Source organism: Pollicipes pollicipes, unplaced genomic scaffold, assembly GCF_011947565.3.
Source record: "Pollicipes pollicipes isolate AB1234 unplaced genomic scaffold, Ppol_2.1 Scaffold_7231;HRSCAF=8579_pilon_pilon_pilon, whole genome shotgun sequence".
In the NCBI taxonomy this organism is placed as follows: Eukaryota; Metazoa; Arthropoda; class Thecostraca; order Pollicipedomorpha; family Pollicipedidae; genus Pollicipes; species Pollicipes pollicipes.
In genome coordinates, this window is record NW_023597034.1 from 14,421,168 (window position 1) to 14,435,857 (window position 14,690).

Here is a 14,690-nt window from a genome sequence, read left to right on the forward strand (position 1 = left end):
GTTTGCGTAAACTGGAGGCCGTGTGGCTGCAGCAGCTGCTCCGTGGGCATGCGGTAGGCGCGCTCATTGCATGCCCTGTCTGAGCATATACCGCCACATACACCGCTGACCCGACCCGACCCGATCCGGCCTGGCCAGACGTGATCCGACCCGACTGACCTGCCCTCCCCAGACATGACCCGACCTGACCTCAACTGACCTGTCCGGGCTTGAACTGACCGGACCTGACCCAATCCGATCAAACCCCATCCGATCTGAACTGGCATGGCTGGACGTGACCCGACCGGACCTGACCTGAGCCGGCCGGACATGGCCAGACCCGACCCGATCCAACAAACCCGACTTGACCTCACCGGATATGGCCCGACCGGACCTGGCCTGACTGGACCTGCCTCAGCCGAACATGACCCGATCCGACCCGACCTGGTCTGACATGGTCTGACCTGGCCGGACTTGACCCGACCGGGCTTGCCGGCAGCCGTCGCAGGGCCAGCCTGGAGGGCCGATGCCGCCGACGGCGCAGGAGCGCGCGCCCAGCCGCACGGACCGCATGCAGCAGCTGCGTGAGCAGCACCAGCGCCGCCACGCCAGCCGCCAGGGCGTGTACGTGACGGAGGCGGCCGAGGAGGCGGCAGAGCTCCGACTCCGCCAGGTAGGCAGGCTCTCGGGCGGCCGCTCCAGCTCGGCGCAGGGCGGGCACCGATCGTGGCACGCTGCGTGCGCAGCTTGCGGGCTTCTGCCCCGGCCATGGTGAAATGGCTTCATCCTTGTGCTGCTCTTTCGGTCGGTACGCTTGCACCCCTGCAGAGTGATTTATGTTGGGCATTGATGGGTCGTATGATGACGCGCCTATGGTCCTGTTGCTGCTGTCCAACGTAAAGACATGCACGACTAACACTTCTGTCGTCATTTGCTTCGTTTAATTGGCTCAAGGAACCCCTTAATGCCACCAAGTAAGCAACTTGCTTTTGGTTATATGCGATTCAGAGCCAAATCAGTTCGACCAAATGCGCGTACACACACTACGGGTAGCGCTTTCTAGAGACGTCAACACGTGATCGATGCCTATCAGCCAGTGCGACCGTAGTCGTCCTCTTGTGTTCAAAAACAACACGCGTGCGAGCCTACATCAGCAGTTTTTCCTACGTGCGCAGGGAGAGGAGGGGCTTCGGAAGGTTTTGGCAAACGCGAAGTCGATATTGACAGTAATATTACACATCCACGATGCCGCATTGCCGTGTATATTTTCGCTACATTTGGAGCTGAAGTCCACTATTGTGGATCCCCGGCGTGAAGTGCTTCGGGCCAGTTTTTGGCGGCTGTCCCCTCCGCGAATTGTCTTGGAATGACTCAAGTGCAACGTGGAGTGTTAAAACGCTGGAAAAAAGATTGACGTTTACGGCTATGAGCATACCATGGTTACTTACTCATTGAACGTTAAATGTTAGCTCGTCTGACGTGAAATAGTACTAGACGTTAGAGAAATAGTACTTAGTACATTTTGATTGCGTTTGACTGCCCATTTCCAGCTAGTGTCTGACCATCAATAATGACCACCTGCGAAGAGCTGGTAGTAATCACGATTCTAGATTTTTTAACATCTTGTTTGATTTTCCTTTTGCGAACTGGGGAGGTGATGGACTCGTAGCACGCTCCTATGCCCTCGCGCTTTCTGCGGACGTCGGTGCGGTGTGCGGCTTGCAGTGGGTGGTGCGGTGTGCGACCCGCAGTGGGCGGTGCGGCGTGTGGCCTAGGGACGGCGCCGGCCCGGCTGACGGCAGGGCGCCGGCCGGACCCGGTTACAGGCGCACCCAACCAAGCCGGCCGCACCGCCGCCGCATCTCTCTGACCGGCTCAACAATAATGTGCCTGAGCCGACGTTCGTGCGCGATTTGCACGGACACGGCGCGCGCAGCAGCGAGTACTTCCGCAACCGGCGGCCGCCGGCGATCGTCGCGGCGGCGCCGCGCCAGCCGGCCGCCTTCTGGGTAGGTCAGAGGGCGCCGCCCTTCTGGGTAGGTCAGAGGGCGCCGCCCTTCTGGGTAGGTCAGAGGGCGCCGCCCTCGCCTGCCGTCCCCTGCCTGCGGCTGGCCGCATGCCGGTGTCTGGGCTCGCCGGCGGACGCCCTGCGGCTACGATATTTGCTGGAGGCTTGCTTTTCGTCATTCTCTTGTTCGCCGTTGGGATGGGCTAACCCGCCGCCTGCACGTCGCCCTGCGGTGCGTGGCGCACGCTAACTCCTCAGCGGCCATCTCGTTTTGAATGGCATTGGTGTTTATTGGCAATAATTGTGTGCGCCTGCATTTTTTTCTCATTTTTTCATTCAATTTTGTCAAGAATCGTGTTCGATAGTTGTATTTTACTCAATATCTGTGTTTTTGTTCGCTGCTAATGTTCTGTTCGATGTTTGGCATTTTCCCAATGCTTTCAGTTGTAAACTAGCTCGTTTCTTGGTTAGGCCCAGATTGCATGCAAGACTGCCACGGATTAATTTCCCTCAGCGCGTGGAGCAGACAGCGGGCAGCAATGGTGGACCACCGAGCCAGCGAGGCCGCCCAAGCTGTCCACTGGAGCCACGGACCAATCCCAACGATATGTCAGACCTGCGAGGCCATCCTGGCGTCCCATCAGATGCACGAACACCTCCCAGCGGTCCGTCGGACCGGCGGCGCAACCCCAACGGCCCATCAGATCCACGGGCCTACGCAAATGTCCCCCCAGACCCGAGAGCGTACCTCAACGGTCCTGCAAGTCGGCAAACCTACCCCAACGGTCCCTCAGACCCGCGGGTATACCCCAACGGCCCCTCAGACCTACGGGTGTACCCCAACGGCCCCTCAGACCCACGGGTGTACCCCGGTGGTCCCTCAGACCCACGGGCGTACTCCAATGGTTCCTCAGACCCAAAGACGTACTCAAATGGTCCCTCGCACCCACGGGCGTACTCCAGTGGTCCCTCAGAATCACGAGTGTACCCCAGTGGTATCCCAGACCCGCGTGCCCCGAACTCGGGCCCACCCGACTCCCAGATTCCGAGACATCGCTCCGACACCCGTATCCCGGGAAGCCCATCCTGGCCCCGCTCGGCTCTTTCCGACCCAGGCGCGGCCGGCGCCGTTGCGTCGGACCGGCGCGGGCCCGGCCTGGCCGGCTCGCACCCGCCCAGCCCCGGCGGCCGGCCCGCGGGCGCGCCGCAGCCGCGCACCCGCGGCGGCGGCGCCCCCGAATGCGGCGCCGGCGGCGCGGCGGCGTCCGACTCGCGCCGCCGCAGCCCGGGCCCCGCTGGCGCGACGGCCGCGCGGCGCGGCATGTGCGACCCGTACGAGCCGATGCTGCGGCCCGGAAGCCGAGCGGGGCTGGTGGCCCCTGGCCTCGGCCCCAACCCCGGCCCTGGCCCTGGCTCCGGCTCCGGCTCCGTCTCCGGCTCCGACCACGACCACCAGCGCTTCGGACACTACGCCAATTACGAGCAGATACAGCACCACCTGCGGTGAGCGGCCAGGACGCCGCGCTCGGCTCTCTGGCACCGGAAGATCCTGTTTAATCGCTCGGCTGATCTCAGCTGCTGGACCTGTCACAGAAGGGGCACTGAGCCGCTTCTATGTCATGGGCTCTGAAGTTTTTCTGGGTGGCATGTTCCCTGTAATAACAGGATTCATGTTGTTAGCTGAATTTTCCGGCACGAAACTGCAAAGGGACTATAGGAGTTGCAGTATCCAATAAGACAGAATAATGGTCAGGCATATTCCATCTGACATTTTAGGATAGGTAGTGTCGAAATACGCTTTAATGATATTGAGTATTATCAAGCAAAGGTTCCTCTCAACATTCAGATCGGTTGGAATTTGAAGCTGATAAAATACAGTGGTAAATGGATGGATTTTATTCAAACGTGATATTGAACCAAACATTCCGGGGAACCCAATGTATGAAAGCTTTATCCATAGATCGGACATTGGGGGCAATGTCTTGTGCCACACAGCCGCTGTCGACATCCGCTTTTTACATCCGCGCCGCCAGCGAATTTAACTTGCCTGTTGCCTTCCGGGCCTTTTTGCGTTGCAAAATGGGGACGTGGCCAGGAGGTGGTGTTCGTTGCCTTAAGTGTGGCATGCACGACCTGCGGTGACGGTGGTGACGGGCTCGCGCAAGCCGACAGACGCCTAATCCAGCACGACCTGTTCACCGGTGTCGGACCTTGGTTTCCAGCGAGAAACGCCTGAGGGGCGCCGCTCTGCTCAGTCGACTGGAGCAAAAGTTCCGGGACGAGGCCAGGTGTGGGGCGGTAGCACCCGGAAATACGCTTATACGCCCGCTGCGGGGCTGGTTTGTCCAACCGCCACCGGCCGAGTTCAGGGGTTCATTTCTGTCGCGTTTGTCTAGCTCTGTTCTTGCCACATTTTGACGCGTGGTCTCCGCGGGCCCGAATGAGCACGCCTCCCCCGGCCCCCGTGCACGAGCGCGACCTTGTCCCCGTGCTGTTTGTATCATTTGCTCACAGTGCGGGTGCGCGTGATGGGCTCGCGGAAGCCATCGGCCGTCGTAGCGCTTGTCCGTCGTACTTTGCTAGAGTCGCTTGCCTGTCGTACTCAACCAGTTTCGCTTGCATGTCGTACTCTGCCAGTGTCGCTTGCCTGTCGTACTCAGTCAGGGTCGCTTGCATGTGGTCATTGGCGTGCGTGCACGGGAGTGTAATGGCCCTTGCTGGCAGGTGAGCTCAATGCACGTGCCCTGGCGGGAGGCCTACGCCACAGTAATCGTGCTCAGATCGTTTGTGTCGCTGTGTCCGATTCGTATCGGATGGTCTTGGGCATGCCCGCCCCGTTCGTGATCATTGCGATCATTGGTGAAAAGACATAGCGATAGTTGTCTTTCCAATATCTGAGACTTGTCAAGTGTGCGACATTTCAGCCACGAAAATGGCACGTCCGGTTCAAAAGACACTGCGCGTGCAGGTGGCAATGTCTTCATAACTCCGGTCCCTTCATCTGACTGATTCACTCCTCAGCATCGTCGCACCCTGGTCCTACCTCCAACGCGGGCGGCCAGCCCGCAGCACCAGGTGTGCTCCCCAGAGCTGGTCGCCGGCACCTGTGCAGTGTCACGTTCCCGCTCCTAACTTTAGCTGTGACCGCCAGGCGGCAGCACCAGGTGTACCACTCGCAGCGCGGCCGGCGCGCCGAGCCGAGCGCCGCCGAACGGCCAATCAGCAACTACTACGAGTACGAGTCAGTGCAGGCCGTCGCGCGTGGTGGCGGCGGCAGCGGCGGCGGAGTCGACCCGACGGCGAACCACTCTCTGCCGCGCCACCACGAGAGGACGCGCTCCGGGCCGGCCACCGGCGGCAGAGCGGCCGGCGCCGGCCGGACTCCAGGCCCGGCCGCTGCATGCGGCGGTGAGTGGGGGCCGAGTGAGGCGTGGAGGTCAGACGTTTGGTGGTATCGGACGGAGGGCTGGGTGGTCGCTTGGTGACGGCAGCTGGCCCGGCTGGGGCCGGTGGAGCCGATGCCCGGCCGGGGGCGTAATTAGTCTGTGTGTGGTATAACTGCGGTGACTGCGTGAGTGACTGCGGCGCGCCTGTCTGACCGGTGTTCCGTGTCTCTGGCCGCAGCTGCGGCCGCGGCCGGCGCGCTGTCGGCACCACTCAGTCCGCCCCGGCGGAGACTGGCACCAGCGGCTGTCCACCACGGCCAGCCGGGCCCCGAGCGTCTGCGGCCGACAACCGGCCACGCCGCCAGCAAAGGCAGCCGGGTGTGAGCCCCATACGACGAGCAGGGGCGGTCGAGTCTGACCTCCATCCGCTAGGGAATCGGGTCCGATCCCACCCCAGGGGGCGCCGGGATCCATTAGGGTGGGGATATGATCATGGGATGGCGTCCAACCGCTCGAACGATCGAATCGGACCTGCGGCTCACCTGGGATACTCCGCCACCCGATCTCGACCGCCCTCCCCTCTCCGCCCGGTGTCACGCGGTGCTGCTGGGCTGGCGGAGCCAGGCCCGGGAGCCATCATCTGGATGGCTTCGTCGGACGGTGCGGGCCGCCGTCGTGGTCTCCTGCACCGTCCATACGCCGATCCCGCCGTACCTAGTTGCTTTATTCCTACTCTATTGTGACGAGTTCACCCTCGCGCGCGATGTGTAGCGCCTCACGGCCCATAGTGAGTACAATGGTAGGCTGTTAGTACGGGACATTCCCTGGACCATTCCCTCTGCGGCGTCTGCGGTGTGATGTGGATTTTTTGTTTTCCTACGACGATCAAATTTTGTGGGACTACTTAATTCATTGAGTGCGAGTGTTGCATATATACGGCAGTGTGTCATTACGCCAGCTCGCGTCTGTATTGGCGACATTCACCGGTGCTCCACTATATGACACGCCAACCAGCTCTCGGGATGTTCAGCTCGCGTCTTTGTTGGCGACATTCACCGGCGCTCCACCGTATGGCTCGCCCGGCAGCTTCTGGATGGTCACCTCGGCGATTCGCGGGCGCTGCGTGACAATGGTGGCATGCTTGATGACAATGGTGTCATGCTTGATAGTAGACCGCCCGTTATTTTGTGCGCAATATCAAGTCTGTTTCATTCTACTTCGCACGCGAGGGCGCCTGTTACCGTTCTCAGGTATGAACGCTCCGTCCGTACAAGCCTTCATCCCACACTGGTGCTTCCCACTCGATCCCTGCTGTTCTCGTGTTGCCTTGTATGGCATCAACTCCTGTGCAGAGTTGCGACGTTGTGCATGTGCCGAAATGTGTGCCACATTTTTTCTACTGTCGGCGGATTGGATTGTATTGATGCGCGCGTTTGCTAGTATTTCGAAGGAGCCTAGTATTCCTTCGTCAGAACAATACATGAGATGAGCGCCCAGATGTTCATCACAAACCACCTGGCGGTGCGGCTTCATTCAGTAATGCGCCAGCAGGAACTCGCCGCAACAAAACAGGCGTTGTCCACAAGCACCTGGTGCTAGTAGTTCTCGACTGCTACCTTATGCACATCGACACCGACAAAAGTATTGGTCACTGATCGCTGCAGCTTTGCCAATCAGCGCTGCGTCAGGCCTGCCAGCAGTGAGCGATATACTGGACACGGGTCAACACACGGCATGGCTTCAATAGTGGCTTCAGTAGCTGATGCTGATACTGATCGCTGGGTTACTAGGACCTTCATGTATAATTTAGAGTACAGGTCCCTGGAGATTGAGCCTAGGTGCTTGGTGTTTGAGAGTGATGCACAAGGGTCTGTGGCTTGGTCAGTTTCTGCTTCAATAAAAATTTATGATACTCAGTCCAAGACTTGAGTACATGGACTTACTTAATACAAGACCACTACCCTGAGCAGTGCTAGCTACATGAGCTCTGGCGCCAACATCTGATTGCAAAATTCCAGGCAAAAAGAATAATCATGGTGAAAAACAAATGCACTGCAAAATACATTCTCTGCAAACCATGACGGGACTGTCGATAAGTCCGCTGTGCGGCAGTTAGGTACTACCAGGGCGGCCAATGTGCCTGCTGCCCGCCCTAATAAGACCTTAACCCTGTCAATCATAGCTTGGACAGTGGATCTAGAGTCCAGACCATTCAAAGATTGAAAAGGAACAATAACCATTGGTGCAGAATTCCCAGATATTTTGATTACCAGAAAGTCTTTAAACATTATCGTTTGACGAAATATATTTGGTCCCGTTCCATCATTGCATTGGCATGCAAATCATGGCAAAACTCTACCCCGAAATATATTTGTACGTAGGCTTTACAGCCAACATTATGCATCACTACACCAAGACCCCCAACCCAACATTAATGTGAATCTGATATAAACTTGTCGGACACCCTAAGAACTCTTGACATGCGTCAGTAATGTAACACAAAGGATCACATTTGTATGAGGCAAGGCCATCACCATTTTATCAAGAGTTTAAGCAATACAATGTCGCCTTACAATCTACATGCTTAGCCTAAAGCTATTAGATTGATTATTCAATATGAAAAAATTAAATAAAAAACTAAGGATCCTGAATAAAACCGTTTTATTCTTCTTTTAGAATATTTCGAAAGGCACATGAGCCGTTCAAAAAGAAGGCACAGGGGTGCGGCCTCGGCGCAGCCTTCAAACGCCGCCCCATTCAAAACAAGCGGTTTGGAAGCTTGCTCGTTGTCGTCTCGGGCTTATTTTAACCCAACTTGAAGTACGTCCCAGTGCCCTGTTTTGATTTATTTCATGCATGATTTTTAGCTGGATTTCACCCGTTCCGTATCTGCCTAGATTGTGATGTGGCGGGTCAAGTCATGGGTCTTCTAGCTTGTTTTTGTTCTAAAACTTATAAGTGACGCCGATTGCGATTTCAGACGATTGCTCACCGGCGACTTTGTGGTATGTTTGGGCCGTGATTTGGCCTTCCTTTTTCCTGACTTTTACTTGCCTCTCATTGGCACAAAATGAGCAGTTCATGTCTGAACTTCACCTGTGTCATGGGTAGTCAAATGTCCCAGTGCTCAATGTGAAATGCAATAATCCCAGGCCAAGGATCGCCATTGAGCATAATTTCACAGCACATAAAACACATTGCAGTCCTGTCTGGTAAAATTCTGCAGAACATTCATGGCACTGGACACCAGAACTAGAGTGATGAATAGGGGCTTAGTTTAGCAATACAAGTAAGATGACCCCACCTCACTCGGCTTTCCTGGCAGAAAAATGGCTTTGCAGAAACCCTTAAGCAATACAATTTGTTTTACCTCGCTGCGTTTTCATACTGTGACTTATCTTGTGCCATTCATTCAAAATAAAATAAACCCCATGCCTTGCAGGAATGGGGCTGTGTGCCAGAAGGGTTGTGTCCTGCCCTCGCCCTAGAGGCACTGCACGGACATCCATCCTGTTGTATTTATGGGTTGATCCCCCAAATGGTCTGTTTGTTCTATACCTAGAAACTTTTTCCCAAATTCTTTTGGGTCCCTACCAGGCTTGAAATCCCTATGATGCTCCAGTCAAGAAGCTTACAAGTATTAAATCCACAATGAGCTGCATAACAAGGGAAGTTTCATTTTGATCCACTTTATTGATATATGATATATGAGAAAGTGGGTTGTTATATGTTCTCACACAGCATATGTAGTGATCTATTATACCCTGGAGTAATGTCCTTGACATTTCTGCTGGAATGCTTTAGATGCATGTTGCAATTTGCAACATGATAGTTGAATGATGAACAATGACAGGACAATGAAAGAGAAGTATGCCTCTGGTTTGTGTAGCATTTCATTTCACACATTTTGGAATTTTCAATATGATAATTCAGACCAATAAAATGCATCTTGCCTAGTTTGGTCACAACACCACAAGCTGTCACCTGATGTCTTAAAAGAGTGGTTCAATGGGGGAGTGTTGAATGCAAATCAAGTAAAAACATTCCTTATGCTATTGTGTAGACACAGGAAGCTAGATGAACAATGGTTTATAGCTCTGACTGCAAGGTGTTTGGGCCTTTCCTAGCTTACACAAAGAGCTATGTAAATAAAGAAGTAGCAAACTAATACAATAAGTAATCACTGTGACTGCCAACTGATCTCAGTGCATAGCTTTCCTGACTTCCATATTGTGTTGATGTTTGATGTGCAGAAGCTTATCTGTTACTTTGACTGAAAGGCCCACTATTTGTGCTCCACTGATACCATATACCCAGCAAAATACCATTTTGCAAGACTCTTCTTTGATCACTGGCTATATCTGACAAGGACAGGACTGTCAGGCCTGTGGAGACTGATCAGCAACAGACAGCTGATCCCTGCACTAATCGCAGCTCTGCATCGTCAGTCCCCAGTAACAGGCAGGTGTTCTGCTTCTGGGGGTCCATGGAGATATTATTGACAGCTGTTGTCACCTGTTCCGTGAGGGCGCTGCTGTCTGGTGAAAGTCAGCTGTTCAGCAGTCTCGCTCGGCCGGTGTCCGTCCTTCACCGTCGTTCTCCAGTGACGAGCCGCCGCCGCCGCTCTGTTCTCAGGCTGTTCGCCATGTCGGCCGGCTGGCGTCGGCGGGGCGGTGACACCGACAGCGAGGACGAGGTGTTCATGGGGCCTGTGACGGATCGGGAGCAGGAGATCAGTCGGCTCCTGAACGAGACTGTCAGCCTGGCGGACACCAGGTGAGGCCAGCACTGCCCGGGATGGCAGCAGCCGGCTAAAAGGGCCTCTGACAGACAGGTTTTACGGGATTATATCGCCCCATTAAACTAACGGTGAAGAAGCGCAAGCAAACTGACAAAATTTCCAGTCGAGGCAATGGCATTTCACCAACTGGATCTAATGAGAGATCATGATACCATAGGCAATCACGAGTTCGCTGTGTTTAAGATGACCGATTGACCATTTAGGCTCGGGGGCGGGAACGGAGGCTCTCGGGGCTTTGACTGGCCGGTGGTCGCCTGCAGTCGCCCACTGATTTACGGTAGAACTTCCACCGAATGGCAGATCACTGGATCAAGTTTCAGGCACGTACATCGTAAAGGTGGCATTAGCTTGCATCATAGAAGGGATTGTGTTTGTTTATCCAGAATGTGTGGTATCAGCTTCCATAATTCCAGGACATTTTTGACAATGTTGATTACTTTTATTTGCATGTTGTGACACCACAAACTTCAACAGAATGAGGCAATATGCCAGAATGGGTACAACATTATATTTTATAGCATAAGGTCAAGAAGTACTTAAACATCACAGCACAAAACCAATAATCAGTAGCTCAGATATGATGTAAGAAAAACCCACAGAAGTTTTTTTGTAATGTAAATGATTGTTCAGTTGCGGCCCATTTGGCTGAACAAATACAGCCATACAAGTTTATGATGCTATGCAAAAATTAATGCTGTCATGTATCTTATTTTTCGTCAGTTCTTTGTGGTCAGAACTGCTTAAGAGCAGGGCAGTAAAGGAAAGCCTCTCTGCTCTGCTCTGTCTAAAGGTAAGCCTTCCTGCTCTGTTTGCCTAAAGGTAAGCCTCTGTTCTGCTCTGCTCTGCCTTAAGGTAAGCCTGTGCTCTGCTCTGCTCATAGGTAAGCCTCTGCTCTGCTTTCCTTAAAGGTAAGCCTTCCTGCTCTGCTCTGCTTAAAGGTAAGCCTCCCTGCTCTGTTCTGCCTAAAGGTTAGTCTCTCTGCTCTGCTTTGTTTAAAGGTAAGCATCTGCTTTGCTCTGCCTTAAGGCAAGCCTCTGCCCTGCTCTGCATAAAGGTAAGTCCCTCTGCTCTGCTCTGCCTTAAGGTAAGTTTCTCTGCTCTGCTCTGCCTAAGGTAAGCCTCCCTGATCTGCTCTGCCTAAAGGTAAGCCTCTGCTCTGCTTTGTTTAAAGGTAAGCCTTCCTGCTCTGCTCTGCCCTAGGGTAAGCCTATCTGCCCTGCTCTGCCTAAAGGTAAGCCCCTCTGCTCTGCTCTGCCTTAAGGTAAGCTTCTCTGCTCTGCTCTGCTCTGCCTAAAGGTAAGCTTCTGCTCTGCCCCGCCTAAAGGTAAACGTGTGCTCCGCTCTGCCCCAAGGTAAACATCTGCTCTGCTTTGCCTTAAGGTAAGCCTCCCTGCTCTGCTCGGCCTAGAGGTAAGCATCTGCTCTGCTCTACCTAAAGGTAAGTTCTACTCTACTCTGCCTTAAGGTAAGTCTCTCTGCTCTGCCTAAAGATAAGCCTCTGCTCTGCTGTACCCTCAGGTGCAGCAAAGCTCTACTGTCTCTGCTCTCAACCAGTATATTCTACTGACGGCTCGCAATGCTCCTCGAGCTGGGTCATCGCAGTGCTGTGCTGCACCTCGCCAATGTCTAACACACGCTTGCTGGCTGCGAAGGTGACCCTCCGAGTGAGCGAGTGACCTGGCCTGACCTGATCTGACCTGACATGACCTGCGGTGCACCCCTCCAGCGGCAGCCTGACCGACTCGATGGCTGTCCTGGAGCGCGGTCTGGGCACCGTCGCGCTGGAGGGCACGCGTGACTCAGTCACCATGGACGAGCTGCTGCTGCCGGCCACAAGCGCCGTCTGCCGGTAAGCCCCCCCCCCCAGGCTTGCCACAACCATACCAGCCACTGGTGCACATCACATTACAGTTAACCCTCGTCACGCATGGCTGAATACACCTCTTTTGCAATGACGTAAATGATAACGTCACCAAAGGTGATTTTAGGCGCACAAAGTTGCGTAGTAGCTTTCTAGTTGGATGGCCTGGAAATAAGATATAGTGCAGTTGGATTGTAGCTTGATGAAGAAACCCATCCGTCCATTTAACGCCAATTTAGTGACAGGCCTTTCGCCGAACTCGGCCGAGTCGCCCCATGCCAGACAGTTTGTTTCGGAAATAACGCGAAATGTCAGTGACGGGGCGTCATTGCCGAGTGGTTAGCACATTCGGCATCCGTGTTGGGTGACGAGCTAGAATTCCGCAGCCATGGCTCTTGAGCGCTAATATGACTTCCGTAGGCGCTGCCCCCCCCCCCCCCCTCCCTCCCCGACGAAAGGGTGCGCGACGACGTGCATTGTTTTCTTCTTGAACAAATGAGCAAACCTTTGATATTTTTCGGATTGGTTTCTGCTATAACCTCCTTGCTTTTGCCTGTTTGCTCTACTTTTTCCGGTTGCTTTACGCACCCGATCTGACACCGGATCGTTATTTGGACAACCAATGGCCCACAAGCATTTGGCTTGCCCTGCAACGACAGAGCTGCGACTTCCCAAAGAGACGAAACAGACAGCATAAGATCCCAATTCAATTTTTTACAAACTGGGATGGGCGCGCAATGATGATCGTCGTTGATGTACGCCAAAACGAAAATCATCACCATCACAGACTGGGAGGATATGGCCCGTGAACATTACCTGCACGGGACGTTGATGGTACGCGACCAAACTGTTAAACATAGAACAATGTACTCGTTATCACCGCTGTCCACGGAGTACCAGGGGTACTTTGAAGTGGCCTTGAAGTCTCCGATCCCACCAATGAAAGCGAACGCTGTTTTTGCTCTACAATGCTCTTGAAAATATTATATTTCTGAAATTACTCAGTTGCTCTTGGGCTGCTGTTCTTTTGCGGGTCGTTCGTAATTTGGATGAGACGCGGATACGTCGGGCTCATGATGACGTTGTTCGGTAGTGAAACAAAGACAACATGACACTGGCGTCTTCTCTGCATGTGCGACGTTTTGTGCCTGTCACGCATGCGCTCTGGCAATGTGATGAGACAAGACAGTGAAACTAAACATAGATCGTGTCGTCAGCTGTGGCAAGGTTATCGACGTACGGACGCCGCATGCCCGCTGCGATCGAAGCGCCTCTGAACCCAAGTATCATCATACGTGACGGACTGCAGCTGAAATGTCTTCCATTCCCACTAAAGGAGAAATGCTATCTGGTTCGGAGGCGGTATCATCAGCTGCCATCGCCGGCATGCTAGATACACCCTGAACGTCCATCCCGAACAAATGCAGATATGTTGCTTTCTGTGCCTCAGTTATGGAGATTGCCAATGTCTTCCATCGCGATGTTGTTCCAAGCTGCCCCAAATGAGCCAATCCCACGTTTTTGTGAGATGCTGTCTGATTTGTGCTGACCTGCCCGCAGATATCCGGTGACCAGCAGTCGTCTGGAGGAGTCGGTGGCGCCCCTGGCCTCCAGCGGCTGTCTGATTTGTGCTGACCTGCCTGCAGATATCCGGTGACCAGCAGTCGTCTGGAGGAGTCGGTGGCGCCCCTGGCCTCCAGCGAGGACAGCAGTAGCCGACGATGGGAGGAGCTGGCCACCGAGCAGTCGCTGGCTGGCACAGAGGAGCGGCGACGGCAGGAGATGCCCACCGAGCACTCGCTGGCCGGCACAGAGGAGAGGCAGTGGGAAGAGCTACCGACGGAGCAGTCACTGGCTGTTGGGGAGGAGTCATCGGCACATCAGTCGCTGGCCGGCGCCGAGGAGAGGCGGTGGGAGGAGATGCCCACCGAACAGTCACTGGCTGTTGTGGAGGAAAGTCAGTGGGAGGAGCTGCCAACGGAGAACGCGAGCGCCTGGCGCACTCTGCTGTCTGATGTCTCGATCACCGTGCCGGGCGACTCGCTGGACGAGCGACGCGAGACGGCCGTCTCGCTGGACGAGCGTCGTGAGACGGCTGGCTCGCTGGACGAGCGTCGCGAGGCGGCCGGCTCGCTGGCCCCCGCCGACTCTCTGTTGGGGGCGCTTCATGACGAGCTGGCTGGCTCTTCCGCCGGCCCGCTGGCACCCGGATCGCCGTCGGACGATCACGGCAGCTGCGGCGGCGGCCTGCTGCAGGCCATGGAGCAGCAGATGGCATCGCCGTCCGGCCAGTCTGTGGACTCGTACTACACCTGCGCAGAGGGCGCAAGCCGAGACACCAGCCGTCGGCTGACGGGGCTGTCGGAGCTCTCGCTGGCGCCGGCCGCGCCGCCCAACAGCTGGCTGGCCGCCGACTCCAGCTCCGGCTCGGTGCTGTACGAGTCGACTCTGGAGGGGCCAGACGTGTCGCTGGCTGCGGGCGCCGGCGGCGAGCGGCGGACGGGCCCGGCGGCGGACAACACGACCAGCGACAACGTCAGCCACCGGCCATCACTGGCCGGCTCGGTGTCGGAGCTGGCCACGGACAGCGAGCTGAGCCTGGCCGGCGGCAGCGAACGGTCCGGCTCACAGAGCGAGATGAACGACACGCTGGAG